At 38.8% G+C, this 19,697-nt stretch overlaps 2 non-coding genes across 2 annotated transcripts; both read right to left on the reverse strand.

Annotated features, from left to right (window-relative positions):
• Nucleotides 1-5,729: 5,729 nt before the first annotated feature.
• TRNAI-AAU (transfer RNA isoleucine (anticodon AAU)) lies at nt 5,730-5,803 on the reverse strand. Its single transcript has one exon. It is a non-coding gene; the product is annotated as a tRNA-Ile (tRNA).
• A 13,396-nt stretch (nt 5,804-19,199) lies between these two features.
• TRNAS-AGA (transfer RNA serine (anticodon AGA)) lies at nt 19,200-19,281 on the reverse strand. Its single transcript has one exon. It is a non-coding gene; the product is annotated as a tRNA-Ser (tRNA).
• Between the last annotated feature and the right edge of the window lie 416 nt (nt 19,282-19,697).

Raw genomic sequence — 19,697 nt, forward strand, 5'->3', positions numbered from 1 at the left:
GTATATTTGAATATGAGATTCATCCAATAGTCAGGGGAAGATTGTTCTAGTCAATGCAGATAAAAATCTCTTTTAGTCATTAGTAATACTGATAAGAATACAAGAAAATTCCTCCCCATGAGGATACTGAAGAATTTTCCAAAGTTCTATAATAGCAACATGTCACAAACAGATTTTAATTGCATGTTTGTCTTTTCTTTTATTTTCTCTTTTCAGGACAAAGATACATGAAGACTGGTTATAGAATTATCCTAAAATTTAAAATGGGGGAAGAGATCATGAGATGTCTACTTCAGAGTAACAGACTTGGCAATCCACTAGCTTGCCATGTCATTAGTTTCATTTAATAGATGCTGCTCCACTGTCAGCCTGGATCACAAAAGTGCCACATGCTTTTGGAGGGTGGCCATATTTTCCAACATGTAATAGTGACTCCCAACAGCCTGCCCTATGTGACTGGAACAGAGCTCTCAAAGGCAGCCAATCCATGGGCTGGCAAGTAACCTGTAAGAAGACCTATAACCTGATCCTCAGTAAAAATCTCTGCCCCAAAAGTGGTTCAATTATTTAGATATGTGGACCACATGGATTTTTTAGGGGGTAAATCAGAATTGGAAAAAGTAAAGATAATCAGACAGTAGACAGAAGAGACATAATAGATTCAAAGAGAAAATGATGCTGAGAGATTTACTCATTCACATTAATTCCTGATTTGCCAGCATAAAATGAACTACTGCCCTTGAGTAGGTTCAAGATAATCTAGACCCTCTATACATCTTGTTAAATTAAGAGACTCTTCTAGCTGGAGTATAGGTGACCTTATCCCTAAAACCCTGATTGGGTAACTCCCACTCCACCTAGGTTCTAGATAATGGAGGGAGGGAAGGGAGATGGAGAAAGCTAACACCAAGTGTGTCCTCCTACAAACTTTTGTAAAAGGGCCATGTGCCTTTCCTGCTCTATTGGCCCAACATCTCTCGAGGCCCATATCTAAGGTGATGTTTGCTCCTCTCCCCACCTTCTCTTCAAGCAAGTGTCCTCTTTACTTTAGACAAAGAGAAATTAATCACTCATCGTCTGTGAGTATACTATGAGTCAGATACTGCATTAGTCACTGGGATAACAGCTGTGAACAAAATAGACAGAAATTTCTTTCTTTTCTAGTGGCAGGTTTACAGAATTATTTGTGAAATGAAGTTGCAAATACAATGCTAGGTGATGTGATAATAAATGCTAAGGAGAACAATTAATCTGGGAAGGACATTAGGGGTAAGTTTTTATTTTCAGTTTCTAAATGGAGTATTAGTGACATTTGAGCAAAAATCTGAAGGAAGAAAATGAATGAGCCATGAGAATATCTAGGTAAAGTCATTCCAGACATAGGATATAGTGCCCGCAAAGACCCTGAGGTGGTGTTTACTTTGCATATTTGAGGAACAGCAAAGAGGCTAATTCTGCTGGGGTAAAATGAATGATATTTTAATGTACATATCAGTTACCTATTGCCACAAATATACTGCTTAACAAATGATCCAAATTCAGTACCTTAAAACAATTAGAATCTACTTACCTTGCTAGTCTATGGTTTACTAATACAGGTTGGAATTGACCAGACTGTTTATGTCCCAGCTGGGCTGACTCACATGTCAGGTGAACAACAGACAATCAGCTAATCTTCATACATTACTTATTTTCCAGTATGCTAAACCCAGGCAAGTTCTCATGACAATGGTTCAGGGCAAAAGCAAGCAGGGGAAAACAACCCCCCCTCCTGTAACAAGTATATACGCAATTATAGCAAGGTTGTAGGATATAAGGCTAGTATACAAAAGTTAATAACTTTCCTATATACCAGAAATGAACAATTGGAATTTGAAATTAAAAACCCAATATGATTTACATTAGCACCCCCTAAAATGAAATAGGTATGAATCTGAAAAATGTTGTATAAGATCTATATGAGGGAAATTACAAAACTCTGATGAAAGAAATCAAAGAAGAACTAAACAAATAGAAAGACATTCCATGTTCATGAAGAGAAAGCCTCAATATTGACAAGATCTCAGTTCTTCCCAACTTGATCTACAAATTCAACACAATCTCAATGGAAATCCCAGCATGTTATTTTGTGGATATTGACAAACTGATTCTAAAGTTTATATGGAGAAGCAAAAGACCCAGAATAGTCAACACAATATTGAAAGAGAAGAACAAAGTCAGAGGTCTGACACTACCTGACTTCAATACTTATTATAAAGCTACAGTAAGCAAGACATTGTGGTACAGGCAAGACAATAGATACATAGATCAATGGAACAGAATAGGGAGCCCAGAAATAGATCCACACAAATATAATCAGTTGATTTATGACAAAGGAGCCAAAGCAATACAATGGATAAAGGACTGTCTTTTCAACAAATAGTGCTGGAGCAACTACACATCCACAAGCAAAAGAAATAAAGTTAGACATGGACTTGACACCTTTCACAAAAATTAACTCAAAATGGATCATAAACCTAAATATAAAACACAAAACCATAAAACTCCTAGAAGATGACACTGGAGAAAAATCTAGATGATCAATGAGTCTGGTGATGGCTTTTTAGATACAAGACCAAAGGCACAAACCATGAAAAAACATTCAATAAGCTAGACTTCATTAAAATCAAAAACTTCTGCTCTGCAAAAGACACTGTCAAGAGAATGAGAAAACAAGCCACAGACTGGGAAAAAATATTTGCATAAGATACAATTGATAGAGGACTGTTATCCAAATATACAAAGAACTCTTAAAACTCAACAAGAATATGAACAATCTGATTTAAAAGTGGGCAAAAGATCTGAACAGACACCTTACCAAAGAAGATGTACAGATGGCAAATAAGCATACGAAAAGACGGTCAACATTATGTGTCATTGTGGAAATGCAAATTAAAACAGTGAGGTTACCACCACACACCTATTAGAGTAGCCAAAATCTAAAACACTGACAACACCAAATGATGAGGAAGATGTGGAGCAACAGGAACTCCCATATATTGCTGGTGGGAATGGAAAATGGTACAACCACTTTGGAAGAGAGTTTGCAGTTTCTTACAAAACTAAACACACTGCTAACAACCATATGATCCAGCAATTGAGTTCCTTGGTATTTACCCAATGCAGTGAAAATATATATCCACAGAAAAACCTGCACACAGGTGTTTATAGCCATTTTATTCATAATTTTATTTTTCATAAAATTTTATTTTTCATATTTTTCATTTTATTTTTCATATTTTTCATTTTATTTATTCATAATTGCCAAAATTTGGAAGCAACCAAGATGTCCCTTAGTAGATGAGTAGATAAATAAAGTGTGGTACATCCAGACGATGGAATATTATTCAGCAATAAAAATAAATGAGCTATGAAGCCATGAAAATATATGGAGGAACATTAAATGCATATCACTAAGTGAAAGAAACCAATCTGGAAAGACTACATACTGTACACTTCAACCATTTGACATCTGAAAAAGGCAAAACTATGGACACAGTAAAAAGATCAGTAGTTGCCAGGGGTTAAGAGGAAGAGAGGGATAAATAGGCAGACCATAGAGGATTTTTTAGGGCAGCGAAACTTTCTGTATGATACTGTAATCGTAGACATATGGCATTACATGTTTGTCAAAACCTATAGAATGTACAACACCAAGAGTGAAACCTCATGCAAACTATGGACTTTGGGTGTTGGTGCTGTGTCACAGTAGGTTCATCAGTTGTAACAAATGAACCATTCTGATTTAGGATGTTGATAGTGGAAGAGATTGTGTGTGGCAGGGGAGGGGATATGTGAGAACTTTCCATTCGATTTTGATATGAACCTAAAACTGCTCTAAAAAATAAAGGCTATTTTAAAAACAAACAAAAAATGAAAAGAAGCAAGCAGAAAGAGCAAAGGGCTTATTCAAGAATCTTCTTTGTCAAGTTTGTTAACATCCCTTTGGCCAAAGTAAGTTGCAGCGCTCAGCCTAGAGAGAGTGGGAAGGCACTACAAGGTCACATGAAAAACAGCATAGATAAAGGGAAGGGAGAAGGAATGGGATCCTTAAGGCAATAAACCCACCACAAGGAGCTAATTATTTCTGGTGGATTTGATGCAGAAAGGTCAAAATAAAAATCATCATTTTTATTATGCAGTTATGTGCTCCACATATTCCAGTTTCTGACCCTAATTCCATCACCACCCCAGCCATAATCATGATCCATCTGCCAGTTACAGCATCCCTAAGACTCACCCATCCCTCACCCTGTCCTTAACTCCATCTCTGCTATCCATCCCATCACTGAACTGAAAGTTGAAGGTATCTAAGACAGATGGAAAGAAAACGAAAGAAAGAAAGGAAAAGAAATAGAAAGGAAGGAAGGAAGAAAGTGATTTTGCTTTTAGTCCAGAGTAAAATGTTGAGAACATAAACCAGTCACAAACTTAGGAAAAGACTGATTGTTCTGTAGCCATGATAAATGTAGCCACCAGAATGGATTTTAAATCAGTTCTTTCTATCAATGATAAAAACATTGTGTGAACATACTCTTGCACGACAACCAATCAGTGCCAACACTTCTGAAAGTCAGCCAGTCAGGGATGGACTCACTTCAACAAACATGCCTTTGAGTGCCACCCAAACAACAGCATTCTCTCCCAAATAACCAGACTTCCACCGGTTGTGTCAGTCAATCCACTCAGCCTCTGACAGTCCTTGCTTCCCTAAGTCCCTTTCCCCTGAAAACATCATCCATGGGCTCTCTCAAAGGAGCTGTGCTTCACCACACAGCTGTTTCCTTAAACAAGCTTTGACTTTGTGTTTCAAGTATTGAGGGGTGGTTTCCTCATCCTTTGAAAATGCCCCTTTGTCAAATCTGAAACATCTAAATTTCATTTTTTGCTGGGATTATATTTGTCATTAATTTTTCATTTTTGAAATTCTTTTATATTCTATACAATAATGTGGCCTCTGCAATCACAGTGTTTTGTCATAAATGGTGACTTTGGTAGGCTTTAGTTCCTTTATATAAAAGTACATTAACCAAATTCGGCAAACAAAATCCCAACGTTTGAAAACACACTCTGATGGTGAGGCTTCATACATTCACTACAAGTATTTGCCAAGTACCTACTTTTCGTTCAGAACTGTTCATGGTCCTAGAGATCCATAAGAAAAAAAAAATCTTTCCCCTGGAAAAAGCTGACTAATCATTTTAAAAAGGGAGTTGGGGAGAAGAATAAGCAATGTGTCCGATGGTGATTATTTTGGAATAAGCAATAGCGACTTCAACAGTGTTGAAAAAGCAGCGTAAAGGACCAGGAGACAATCAAATAGATGAAGCAGGTAAGGGCCACACTGAGACTCCGTCACTGGACTCTGGGAAAAGGACAAGGAAATCGGGGCGCTCAGAGGCTCAGGGGCCATCAGACACATCTTTAATGCCACCTCTACTCTCCTTCTCTAATTTGCTAAAATTTCTATCTGAAAGTTTTATGACACTTTTTCCATAAGTTGTTTTTTTCTTTTATTTTTTCCTGCCTTTGAAGAGGGAGACAAGGAAGGTAAGTGTAACTCCTGAGGATTCAGAGATACAGTCAACATTTAATCCCAATTTTATGTCAGAGAGGTTACTTCCGATGTATGAGATGACTGAGCAAAGTTAATTTTTATTCAACAGAAAAGAACAAAAGAGGTACCTTCTTGGCCCGTACGGGGATCGAACCCGCGACCTTGGCGTTATTAGCACCACGCTCTAACCAACTGAGCTAACCGGCCACCTGATAGACATCGACTTTTAATTAAGAATGTAATAAGTATGGGCATTCTTCTGTTTGTTTGAAATCAAAGAAAATCTATCTTTTCCTTTTCCAAAGGAGACTTTTGCTTTTAATTTTAACCAAGATCAAGTAACATTGTTTCTTCGAGCCTCTCTTTTGCTTAAGATTTCCCTTTTCCGCACTCCCGCGAAAAGAAAAAGACAAGACGAAACTCTGCCTCTGGTAGAAGAGAACTTTGTCTCTGCTGGAAAGTCGACTTTCTCTAACTCATTGATTTCGTCCCGAGAAAACGCAGGGAAACATTCACAACAGAGGCTTCCTTCTTCCCACCCTGGGAAAGATCTGGAAGGAGAAGCTGGTTGTCGGAGATTTACTTCCAAATGGGCAGATTCTGAAACTGACCCTCCAGCTGGAATGGCTGCTGGGTTTGGTCCTGGCTCCCGGCAGGAGGATTCCTCTCCGTCCCAGAAGGAAGGAAATCTCCGGCAGATCCGGATTCCTAAGGACTCGGGAGATGCTCCTTCTCTGCGCTCCCCTAACGACGCCCGGAGGTGTGAATGTCTGCAGCTTCCCTTTGCGACTTTATTATCATTACCTGCTTGTGTTTCTCTATCTTTTCCTTCAGGACGAGGACAGTGCTGTCTTCATTCCTCTCTTACTCTCAGAGCCCGCATAGCTTGGTAGGTTCTCAGTCATTTAATTTAACGAATGGGGGAAAGGTGTCCAGGATAGTCATTTCTGCTACTGATCTGGTCTTTGAAATCGAGCGCGAGGATACCCTGTCAATTCTCACCAGGAATTTCCATTTTGTCTTCTTTCCAGAAAGTCACTTTCAACAGAAATCAATTCACCTCCTCCCCGGTGGCGTGTTGGTGGGAGATGGTGGAGAAAGATGCCCTTTAATAACAGCTCGGAGATCTCCGTCGGCCGGAGAGAACTTTCCCTCCCAGTTCCCGCCGCTCTCGCTCCAGGAAGAATTCCAAGGACTTCCTTCTCAGCCAGGCTCCTTCCGCGGCTCTTCTCATCCGGCCGCGCCTCGGGCTCCTGGCGCTCAACTCGCTCAGCCTCCTGCAACCCAAGGGTTCCCGAGTTCATCTTGGTGCGCAATGCTTTTGACACACGAAACACACAACGACTGCGATACACCCGGGTTTAGCAGATGCAGGTGTGTGTGTGTGTGTGTATGTTGTGTGTGTGTGTGTGTTGGAGGAGACAAGCCTGAGCTCCAGAGCCCTCGCAAAGATCCTGGACAGGCAGCTCTTCCTCCTGGACAATTTCCCGGCAACTCAGCGTCCCGCTCCGAGTTTGGTGGCCACGTAGGCCAAGGCCATTTCGAGTGGAAAGAGAGATCCCGACCATTTCTGGAGTGACAATGGCACCCGCGAGGGCTCTAGATTTTCAGGTCACTTTCAAATTTCTTGGATTTCCATTCTGAAGGTAAAAAGAGAGACGCTCAGCTGGCCACTAGACCCCAGCAGCTGTGCAGACCTCCAAGCATTCCAGGGACGGACGTGTTAGACTATCCGGTCTGAGTGGGGTCTCTGAACCTAGTGGAGGCTGGGTCCAATAAAAACAAGATACAAACAAACGCTGAAGAACTAACAGAGCTTATGCGTTGTCCTCAGCCAAGTTGAGCTTTTAGCCTTCAAAATTTTGTTACCCATACCCCTCCCTCAAATTTTAAAGCTATACACCCCTGGACCTAGGCTCTAGTACTTCTTGCAAGGTCTTCCTGTGTCCCCATGAGTGAAATTAGTCGACAGTGGAATTTGTGTATGTAAGATAGAAAGCTATAAATATGAGCGACTCCTCCTAGCCTCACTGGACACTTTCTGTAGTCCCCTCAAACCCTACGCCTCACCACCGCCTGGACACACCCCATCCTGCCTCAACTTCACAGGCTTCCAGTCAAGTATTGCCCTTCAGTGACTGCTGATGGCTTCCAGAGCTCCTTCTTTGGGACTCATAAATGACCAGTCATGAATTGGTGAGAGCAGAGAGGAGATAAGGAGTGGAAATGTGTGTTGAGCGCATTGCCTTGTAATAAAAAATAATTTTAGTTTTAGAAATTTCTATTTAAATTAGCTACACCCAATTACTTTGTCAAAATCTTGATTCTGCTACAATTACACTGGCCTATTTAGTGATCCTTCAATATACCAGGCATAGTCTTACCTCAACATTTATTGTGCACTGGCTGCAACCTCTTCCTGCAAAGGCCTTCCTCAGATATCAAGTCTCCTTCCTTCTGTTCCTTGCTTCCTTATTTCCTTTCCCACTCCCTCCTTCAGGTCTTCCTTTCTTACAGGTCATATGATCAATGAAGGTTTCAGTGAAAACCGCATTCAAAATTCCAAACAAACACCACACTTTCAATATTACTTCCTTGATTAATATTTATCCACCACATTTATCAAGATCTCTATCTGAGATTTTTCTTTTGTTTATTGTCTGTCACCCCTCCTCTAGAATGCAGAACAGATATTTTTGTCTCTTTTGTTCACTGCTCTATTCCCAGTAACTAATACAAGAGCTTGACACATAGTATAAGCATTAGTTAAGTATTTGTTGGATGAATGAATGAATAAGTTAGTGAATTGTGCTTTCTTTACAGTAGGTAGGATGCTTGCCTAGTGAAAGGACCTACACAGGCATATTCCTGATTTCTCGTTATGCTGATGAGGCTAATGAAAAAGCTGGGAAAGAGTTAAGGTACTTTTAGATTCAAATGAAAAAAGTAGCAGGGCCCAAGTCTGGCATAAGGGATAGAGGGATATGCCGTGAGCCACTTTTGACTCTGTATGAAACACTCCATTGGAATTTTGTCTCTAGGCCATCAAAGTTTAATTAGAAAAACAAACTTTAGATAAATTAAATCTAAGGTGATTTGGTGCAGTCCAAGCTTCTCTTCTCAATTTTACTCACTCCCTGCCAGATCTTGTGCAGTATCATCATTTAAATATTGTCTATATGTCAGCAACTCACTCATTCATGTCTTCAGTCTGAACCACTTCTTTAAACTCCATGCTGGTGTATCAATCTGCCTAATTGATACCTCCAGTTGGAGGTCTTGCAAGACGCATCTCCAACTTAATATATTCAACATCAAACTCTTGATCTCTCCCCGCTCTAATACCTTCCCTCAGTTTATTCCGCTTCTCAATTAAAGACAACTCCATGCTTCCAGTTAGGAGGCCAAAGGGGCTGGACTCTTCTTCAATTCCATACATCCCTCACTGCCCATGTAGAATCTGTCTATTTCTTTAAAATATGTTTAGAATCTAACCATTTTTCATTACCTCAACTGCTACTCTGGTGGTCCAAGCCATCTTATATCTGGCATGAAATTCTTAAAAAATATTTTAATAGTCTTTCTGCTTTACCTTTTCTCCTCTACAATATTCTCCATGGAGCAACCATAGAGAATTTTTTTTTTACCTTAAGTCACATGAAACCATTCTCTTGTGGACAGGCAAACAATGGCTCTTGCTTCACACAAAGTCAAAGCCAAAATCCTTACAATGATGTGCGAGTTTTTTCTGCATAGCTCATTACTTCTCTAATCTCTTCACCTTCTCTCCCCTTGCTCACTCCATTGCCGTTACAATTGACTTGCTTCTCCTTGAACATAAGATATGTTTTTGACCCAGGGCTTTGCACTGAGTAATTCTTTTCTCTGGAACAGTTTTCCCAAACATAGACATGACTTGCTCCTTCACTTCCTTCGAATCTTAGTTCAAATGCCACCACATCAGTGTTAATTTATCTCAACATTACTCCTAGAATTCCTTTTTTGCATTCTTGCTTTATTTTTCTCCATAGCACTTATCATCTTTGAACACATTACAGCACTTGCTTAATTTTTTTCATACACCATTTTTTCTCCTCACTGGAATGTAAGTTCCATGAAGAGACAGGGAACTGTTTGAGGTTTTTTGCTTCTCCATGTCTTTATCTACAACAGTGCTGGCCACATAGTGAAAACTCAACAAATATTTGTTGAATTAATGCACCAAATTTATGTTCAGGTTTGTATATTAGAAAAATGAATTCCGTTATTGATCTTCCCAGAGTCATAAAGATAATAAAAGTCATGTTTAAATCTCGCTGTCTGGATTTAACGCTTCCCAGCTTCTGATTGATTGTTGACCATAGTGACCTCTCTTTCTTGTGTGTCATAGGTTTGCAGACTTCAAAATCCTAACACTCATCTGGAAGAAATTCTTCCTATATAAAGTTGCATTATGACTGTTACTCATAACTCTCCTTGGTAAATGGAACAAGCAATTTTTGATTTAGAATAATAATGACCATTAGGGAAAATTTTAACATGTCAAAAACAATAAATTAATACATGTAAGAAGAACTCTAAAAAACAATTAGCACTACTCAGAAATGGAGTAAGCACATTCCACTCATCTCTCCCATTGAATACAATTGAAACTCTGGGACAGAATGAATGAAGCAGCTACCTGAGGACTCTGGAAAGTAAATGGTAGAGGCAGATTGAGGGAGAAAACCAGAACTAAAGTCTCACCAAACTGGGTGTGAGTTTCTCACTTCCTTTACTGAAGTAACTCCCAGACCAGACTCAAAGGCAGCCTAAAACCCAGAGCTGCTCCAGTCTTTGGGCAATCTTCCCTGTGGTTGGTGGCAACGGCAGCAGCAGCTATGCAAGCATAAAACTCTGAAGGAGGGGAAACCTCAACTCTGACCAGAGAAACTGCTTCCAAGAGTGTGGAGGAAATCTGAACTGCTTTTAGTTGCTATCTTCTCACTGCCCAGAGAAAGACTCAGTTGAGTGAAGTGCACAGCAGAGCATGGAAACTAAATCCGAGGTCTTCTAGCCAGAGAACTAGGAAAGGGACCCACTGAGAGCTGGAAAGTGGGAGATTACAGAAAGGATCTCCGAAAGGTGAATTCATAACGTTGTGTACAAACTTGGAGACTCAGTTCTAAGCTGTGCATGAATACATCTGACACTAAATGACATATCAAAAGTGCTTTTTTACTGCTATATGGAGATATAGTTTACCATAACGTGGATCCATTTTGAGTGTGCAATTCAATGATTTTCTTTTGTAAATCTACAAAGGTGTGCAAGTATTATCACAATGCATTTTTAGAATATTTCCATTACTTCAAAAAGAAATTTCATGTCCTTTTGCAGTTACTTCTCATTCCATCCTCAGCTGCAAGCAACCACTAATCTACTTTCTGCCTCTAAGATTTGCCTTTCTCTGGTCATTTCATATCAGAGGAATCATACAATATATGGACTTTTGCATTGGTTTCTCCCAATTGGCATAAGGTTTTTAGGGTTTATCCATGTTTTAGCTTGCATCAGTATTATATTCCTTTTATTGCCAAATAGTATTCCATTGTACACCACAATTTGTACACCCATTCACCCACTGATGTATATTTGGACTGTCTCCACTTTTTGGCTAATATGGATAATGCTGCTACGAACATTTGCATACAAGTATTTGTGCGGACACATGTTTTCTTTTCTCTTGTGTAGATGCCTAGGAGTGGAATTACTAGATTATATAGTTAAAATTATGTTTAATCTTTTAAGAAACTGTAAAACTATTTTCCAAAACAGCTGCACCATATTATGTTCTCTCCCAGGAATGTATATGAAGGTTTCAGTTTCTCTACACCCTTTGCTATTGTCTGCCTTTTGTAATATGGACATCCTTGTGAGTGTGAAGTAGCATCTCATTGTGATTTCAACTTGCATTTCTCGTGTGACTTATGATGTTGAGCATCTTTTCATGTGTTTTGTGGACATTCATATATGTTCTTTGGTGACAAGACTATAAAAATCTTTTGCCCCCTTCTTAATTTGGATCATCTGTTCTCTTATTATTGAGTGGTAAATATTCTTTATATATTCTGGATGCAAGCCCTTAATTAAATATTTGACTTGCAAATATTTTCTCCCAGTATGCTGCCTGTCTTTTCATTTTAAAAATTATATTCTCTGCAGTGCAAATGCTTTAAAGCTTGATGCAATTCAATTTACAATTTTGTCTTTTATATGCTTTTCATGTGGCATTGCAGTAATCTTTTCCTATTCTGAGGTCACAAAGATTTATTCTTACGTTTTCTTCACAGTGTTTCATAGTTTTAGCTCTTACATTTACATCTATGATCCATTTTAAGTTAATTTTTGTAAATTTACAGCAGTTAATTACAAAGTTAACTCAAAGCTAATTCAGGTCAGTTTGGTGTGAGGTAGCTGTGTTTTTCATGTGAATATTCCATTGTCTCTGTACTGTTCATTGAAGGGTCTATCCTTTCCCTCATTGAATTGTCTTGGCACTTTTGACGAACATCGATTGACAATACATGTAGGGGGTTGTTTCTAGATTCTAATTATGTTGTTTGATCTGTATGTCCATCCTTATTGTCAGTATCACACTCTTGGTTACTGCAGCATTGTAGAAAGTTTTCATATCAAGAAGTTTTCACACTAAGAAAGGTAAACTTACAATTAACATTTGTTCCTTTTTTTTTTTCAAGATTATTTTGCCTTTTCTGGATATTTTGCATTTCCATATGAATTTTAGATCAGCTTTTCAAATTTTCCAAAACAAACAAACACTTAGTTGAGATTTTGATAGTTATTGTGTTGAATTTATAGATAAATGTGGAAAGTATTGTCATCTTAACTATATTCTCATCCATGAACATAGGATGTCTTCCTATTTGTTTACATCTCTCCTAATTTCTTCCAGCAGTTTTTTGAAGTGTTCGGTGTACTAGTAGTGCACTTTTTGCAGCCTAAAGAAAGCAGATCTGTCTAGAATTTCCTCTGCTGGAGTGCTTTTTATCCTCAAGTGTGCACCAAAACTTTCTTCCTCCTTCACCATCAGAAAACATCCACAAAGTAAGAATGATAGTCAAAAGATAGGACCACGCCAGCAGAGACAGTCTCACAACCATTCTTATCCTCTCATGCTCCTGGGACAGGATTATCTCATTTTCACTCTTCAACTATATTCAAAGCTCACAGAATAATGAAAAACACTCTGGTTTTATTTGGCTTTCACCTCAACTGCCTACTCCCTCACTGCTTGTTTGACTCTCACTAAAGGTGCTCAGAAATATATGATGAATCAAAGAAGACTTACCATGATCATGGCCATACAGGATACTTCCTCAACTGCCAGGTCTTTTTGGTCTTTGAATGGGGTGGAGTCAAGATAGACTATGGAGGGACAGCATTAGAGAAAGACCTGGAATAATGGGGAATCTCTGTGTGTTGGGGAGAGGCAGACAGTGGATTAGTGTTGTTCCACCTTTTCCTAGAGGAAGGATAATGGAGGAGAAAGTATTCAAGTTGGAAATGTTAGGCAACAGCAGGAAAGGGGAAAGAGGAGCATGGAGAAGAGGGAAAAGAAGAAGAGACTATGAGAAAGGAGACTGAAGAGTGGGTGGACAAAAGGGAAGACAAGGAGAGAGAAGAAAAGGAGGAGCAACTGAGTAGAAGAGCAGGAAAAGAAAGGAAAAAGTGCAGGATTTGGGCGGTGTGGGGTAAGGGACCAAGAGGGAACTCGACACTTGAGCCAAGGACTCCCTGACCTGTAACCACATGCCTAAAAGGCAGCAAGCAGGTCCTTTGTTCTTCAGTCCTCATTGTCAGATGGGCATTGCTCCTTTCTCAAAGGGCATCAGTTTCCCTTCACAAATTTTTGTATGATTTAGCCCTGGTGCTTTTCTCCTGACTTTATGGAGGTAAAATGATCCCTTCATGCAATCATTGATTCCAGGAACAAACTCTCTGAATCACTCTCACCCTACTTACCTAGCCTGACTTTGATCTACTTTGGGAAAGTAGATCACTTTCTCTTATTTATCATCAATAAAGCAGAGATCGACAATGATATGCTCAGCGAGAAAAGCTCATCAGTCACCAACTCCCTGATACCCAAGACCCAGGATGGAAATGGGAATTACCAAGACTTGAGAAAGATCCTTCTATTCGCTCACATCGTGGACCACTCAGTAGATAGAGTAGCATACTTTTAATCTGAAGATCTAGGGCTCAAATTCCCATTTTTCTCCTTTTGATTTCAGGCTCACCAGATATGGCCCACCACCTGGAGTATCGCTGCTCACTGGAGAATTTCTGGGGACCCAGCAGTGAAAAAAACAGAAAAGGTACAACTTGCAGATCCATCTACAGTCATATCCATCACTGCTTTGGGGCTTAGTTGATTCTCATTTAATTCTTCCTGGAGGGAATATCAACAAATTAACCCATCCTAGATTGTGTCTGAAGAACAATAATGCACTGACTCCCTCCCTCCCTTCTTTCCTTTCTGTTTTGCATTGGGTCTCTAAGTTTTCAGAGACTGCAGAAAAACAAACAAATAAGGCAGTTGCTTACAAGACAATACTTTGGAATGAAGTTAATATTCCCTGCTCTCATGGTCTTTGTTAGCTTATCCTAATGATTCTATACTTTTATTAAATGACTAAGAAAACATTGTAATATGTCTGTTTGTAGAAAATCAAATGTTTAATCTGGGCATTCAAGGTTTAAGCTCATTGATTGCAGACAAGTCTAAATACAGAACATGATCAAAAAAAAAAAAGAGAGAGAAAAGAAAACCACTGATCCCAGCAAGAGAATTTCTAGAGATCCATAACCTCACCCAAAAAACAAAACAAAAATCTTCGCAGAAACTTATTTTTCTGTAAAATGGTCTGGAGAAGCATCTTGTTTTCAATTTTTCTTTCACTGAATGCTTACTGTAATCTAGAATCTGTTTTGGACCTAGAGATTTGGACACAGTGACCAAAACAGGCAAGTAGAGTTTTTGGAGAATCTGTTGATAGAAGCAGAAGGATGAAGGCCATCACTGTGACAAGAGAGGTGGAGCTTCACTCAGTGATATCTTCACTTGGCATGTCATGTTAGCCAGATCTGGACCTTTCCAGGCTTAAAGAAAGAAAAAAATGCTTTCCATCAGCTTCCTAGAAAGGGCTCCACCACTCTACCCCAAGGACAACACAAAAGCTTGAAATACTATACCTATATTTCAGGCTTTTATGGAGGGTTCTTTTCTAACAGAGTTTGGAACATACTTCTTACTTGAGAAAAACGTTTTGGACTCCTGTTACCTATTCCAAGTTCTGCTGCAAGAAAGTTTCCTTCATACCAAGAACAATAGAGAAATCTCAAGGACTGATCATTATTGCCCCATCAATGGCAAAGGAAAGGCAGGAGAGGGGAGCAACCCCAGATTGTCAACCTGAAGGACTGTGGGGAGGAGCAACTGGCTTTTGTCAGAGAAGAAAGAATCACAGCTGTCAGAATTTGAACCTACCCAGCTGGACCCCAGTAGATTTCATAACCATGGTGCAAAGTCGATTTTACTGCATTGAAGATTTCTAACACTATGGAAGCAAACATTCCCAAGTATTCAACTGGCTCTGACTACTCATTAAAATCCTGTGCTGCACAGAGAACTATGTACTCTGTGATTTAGTGGACAGTGGCCACTGGATTAACAGAGGAAAATATCACTGTCTCCTTTCCCTCAGAGCTCCTCAGGGCACCTTGATTCACTTGTGTACTTGGAGGAAGACAGTAGAAAGGCCTCCTGACAAGTGAGGTCTTTAAAAGGCTGACAGTAAACAGAGGAACTGAATCACTCCTACCAACATCCTCAAGGAGAAAAACTTATAAGAATCACTTTAACGTTAGCTTCAGCTTACAGTGAATTTTAAATTTAATTCCATTTAACACACTATGGTGAGCACCTTCTGGAGGACAAGGCTTTGTTGCAGGCTCTGGGCTCTCTGCAACCAATATGTAAATATATATAATCTAGTAAATCAAGTAAATATTATTCTACATCACACATGAATATGGACCAAGAAGGTGGAAATGGAAGGAATTTCTCCAGTGGAAATTTAAAAATTAGAGCCTGCAATGTGAGAAATACAACTTCCCTTCCTTCAGTAAATGAACTGCTTCTTCAAATCCAGTAATAGCTAATGGCTCTGTGGATAGCCACTTCTTGACTAGCTTGGAGATGTTATAAGTGAGAATATAGACTTAGAAGGTGGAAGGAAGAATTAAGATGAGAAGGAATTTGGATTGAAACAATCATAGGACTCAGGTAAGGAAATATACTGATCTGCAGTCTTACTGTGAGCTAAACATTTGATCAGAAGCTCCGCCAAGGTCATTTTTTTCTACAAATAGTATTAAATTTTTGTGGTGAGCCAGGTGCTGCACTTGGTGCTACAGACACAGAGGTAAACAAGATGCAAGCAACAGTTCTTGCCCTTAACAGAGATGAGTGCCTATTAGGAGGATATTCTACAAACATAAATAAAATATAGTTCACACATGGAGACTTTGGGGAACTACTGGTGGCCAGCAGCATAATGGTGCAAAGGAGGTAGCACACACAAATAGAAATGAAAACTGCAGTATCTAGGGGGATGAGCATTGGAGAGACTGTTTGGAAGAAATTGTGGGTCTCCCATTTTCCACATGTAGGAGGAAAACACAGTATGAAGGCAGCTTGTGGGCCCTGATCATCAGAAGAGGTGATTGATTCTGGGGAGCAACAATTTGAAAGAAAAGATGAAGAATAAGTTTGGTAATGGGATTATCAGCATGGCTCATGCAAGACCTTGAAAGTCATTTGCTTTCAGTGTGCATGTGTCTGCTTTGGTCTGTGAACATCAGAAATATACATGGACCATAGAAGTGAGCACAGTAATTTCCAATAAAGCTTTCCTCCCTGGTTTAGTAGTGAGTTCACCTTTGTCACTAGGGAAACGATGCTTGGCCCACGTCAGAGAAACTGCTTGCAACAGAAGACACCTGTTTGGAGTTCCTATTTTCTCATAGGCATTTTATCTGCTTCCCCTAACACCAAAAAGCACTTGGTAAATTCTTCTCCCTCCCACCTCATGGTTATTGAAGTTATTAGGAAATAGATTCCTTAACTTCTTTTTAGGGGGAAAGGTTACTCAAAATCCAAGGCATATAGAATAAAACATATTTCTCACAGAGAGATGCCCCCAACACAAAACATAAAATTGTGGAAACCAAGTCAGGGAGTTCACAAAAACTGTGGAAGATCATGTATACCAAGCAGGGAATTCCTGGCATTTTGAATTCTCTTCATTGTCAAATAATCTAATCTAACTAATAAGGTTCAAAAATCACCAAACTGTGATTTTTAAGCATGACACTGTTTAAGAAATATAACCTTTGAATTGATTAATTTCAACCTTTTTGATTATGCCAAAAGTGCATCTATGACCCTAAGCTGAGATCCTAGTCAAACCAGTTCTCTGAATTTCTCTCTCTTTTGTTCTCAGAGTGTTCATGGGACGTGCGTTCCTCATAAAACAGTTGGAACACTAGAAAGAGACATATGTAGGTCCAGCAGAATGGAGTGGAACTCACCTGGTTAGAGGGTGATTGAGCTCTACTTCAGGTCTGTTTCAACCCTACTCTGAGATCTCCATTAAGAAGCTCTTGATCAGTGATATTATCTCTTTCTTATTGAGAAGAGAAGCATGAAAAGCAGACAGAATCAAAGCCATACTCCTTGTCTCAACTCTCTAAGAGTATTCTGAAGTGAACGTAATTTAAGCCCAGATTTTTTTTCCACTGAGTGTCCTCTTGTTTATGTAAGTGCTACTTAAAGATGACACTAGTCATCTGCCAATGATAAATATCTCATAAATAGCGTTTTATTTAAAGACCTTGTTGCCTTGGAAGACAAAGAGATGTGGAAAAGGGAGATCAAAGATTCCTAAACTGTATAAGGCAAAATTTACAAAACTAGAAATAGAAAGAAATAACTCCACAATCATAGTTAGAATATTTTAACTCAGTACACATCCCTCAAGAAAAAAAGGAAACAAATAGAGAAGAGAGGGAAAAAAAACCCATAGGGATATAAAAGTCGTAAACAATACAATTCCAAAATTTGACCTAACTTACATATAGATAACACTACACCCTTCAACTTCTGAAGACAAACCTCTTTTTCAAGAAGACACAGAACATTTTAAAAAACCAGACCTTTTGCTTTGCTGGCTATAAAGTAAATTTCCAAAATTCTAAAAATTCTAAAAGATAAATACTAGTGTTTAACCACAATACATTTTGCTTGCTATCAATTAAAAATGGAAAATTCTGACATGTTTGAAAGATTAAAAATGCACATATAATTTAAAGAAGATATCTAAATGGGAATTAAAAGCTATATTGAAAAGAATGACACGGAAAATAATTCAGATGAAAATACATTTTAAGTAGCCAAAGATGCACTTAGATGGATGTTCAAGCTCTTCATTACATATGTATAAATAAAATAAAACTTGAACAGCATTGATCTAATGATCCATCCCAAGAAAATAATCAAAAAATATTTTCCAAAGAAATACTAGTGAAGAAAATAATGAAGAAAATTGCTGATTTAATGCATTAGAATAGAAGCACAAAATGAAGATGACCAGCAAAGCTGAAATTTGATCTGAAACAAATAATAAAATTGCTAAACCTTTGGATAAACTGATCAAGTAATAAAGAAAGAACGTGTAAATAACTGCTATCAGAAATGGGAGAAGAAGAATGGCATGCCTCACAGACTTCAAAAGTAAGAAAGAAGACAGAATGGCAAGAGAGGTGAGGACAAGCTGACTAAGCTACTACGGCAGTGATACGCCGAATTCTCCTGGGAATTCCTAGGAAGATACTCAGCTATGGTTATCATTTCTTTGAGCAATACATTAACCATACTTCGTTAATCATACAATGGAATTCTGCATCTGACCTGGCCCTGGCTCTGTGCTCAGAATGAGTAAAACTTTCACTTCATTTTTAGTCTCTCTCTTCACCACTGTCCTGGACCCCAGGAGAAGCCACTGCAGCATGAAGTCATTGATTGGATTACAAAGAAAATGGTTTTAACTAATTTCTTTAATTGAGTAGTGGTTTCCTTATTAATATCCAGGTTGGATTCTCAGCTTCTTGAAGCTGGCTTTCACTTGTATTTGATGCAAGATTTCCTGGAATTTTCTTTTCTATGCAAATGAGGACACACATGACTGGAGAAGAGCCCTGATAAGGGTGCAGTTCTTTGGAGACACAAACACTCCTGCTAACTTTGTTTTTCAGGAAAGTCTGCCTTCAAAGCAGGGTTTTGATTTCAGGAAACATCATCAAAGCCTGGGGTTTTCTTGAGAGAAAAGAAAAGAACATTAGAATGGTAGCTGATTAATTTGAAAAGAAGAAACATATAGAGCCATGTTGGGAACAGTAAAGTTTCTTCCTGAAAGGCAGCAGGACAGTCTAAAACCAGTAAGGTGTCTATAGATGATCTTTCCAAAGAGGAAGATAACGTAGTCGGCAGCATTCGAACCTGCGCGGGGAGACCCCAATGGATTTCTAGTCCATCGCCTTAACCACTCGGCCACGACTACACGATAAGGTATTGCTCCCTAAAAGTAAATAGCTGTGCTGAAATTTAGCTCCACTTATAAGATCAAATCACATACCAGAAAATCTATGTGCAGTCACTGTTTCCTATTCCTGTTGACGTCATTTGGATGACTATTATGCTGTTGCACTGTAGGCGAGTAGCAAATGGAAGGATTCCTTATTCTGATAGGTTGTTGGAATGAGATCAGCTTTCTGCTCTGCCAGCCCCTGATGAAAATCCATATGATACATCTCACAACTGGAACAAGCTTTAACATTCACTGCAGAATTCTATGTAATAACAATAACTTTTTAAAAATAGACTGAAAAGACTATGTACATGTTTATATTTTAACTCTGGAAATGTTATACCAGACCTTGTTTGCTGCTGTAAACAGAAATTGAATATCTGAGCATC

Source organism: Equus przewalskii, chromosome 19 (genome assembly GCF_037783145.1).
Source record: "Equus przewalskii isolate Varuska chromosome 19, EquPr2, whole genome shotgun sequence".
NCBI classification, from domain to species: domain Eukaryota; kingdom Metazoa; phylum Chordata; class Mammalia; order Perissodactyla; family Equidae; genus Equus; species Equus przewalskii.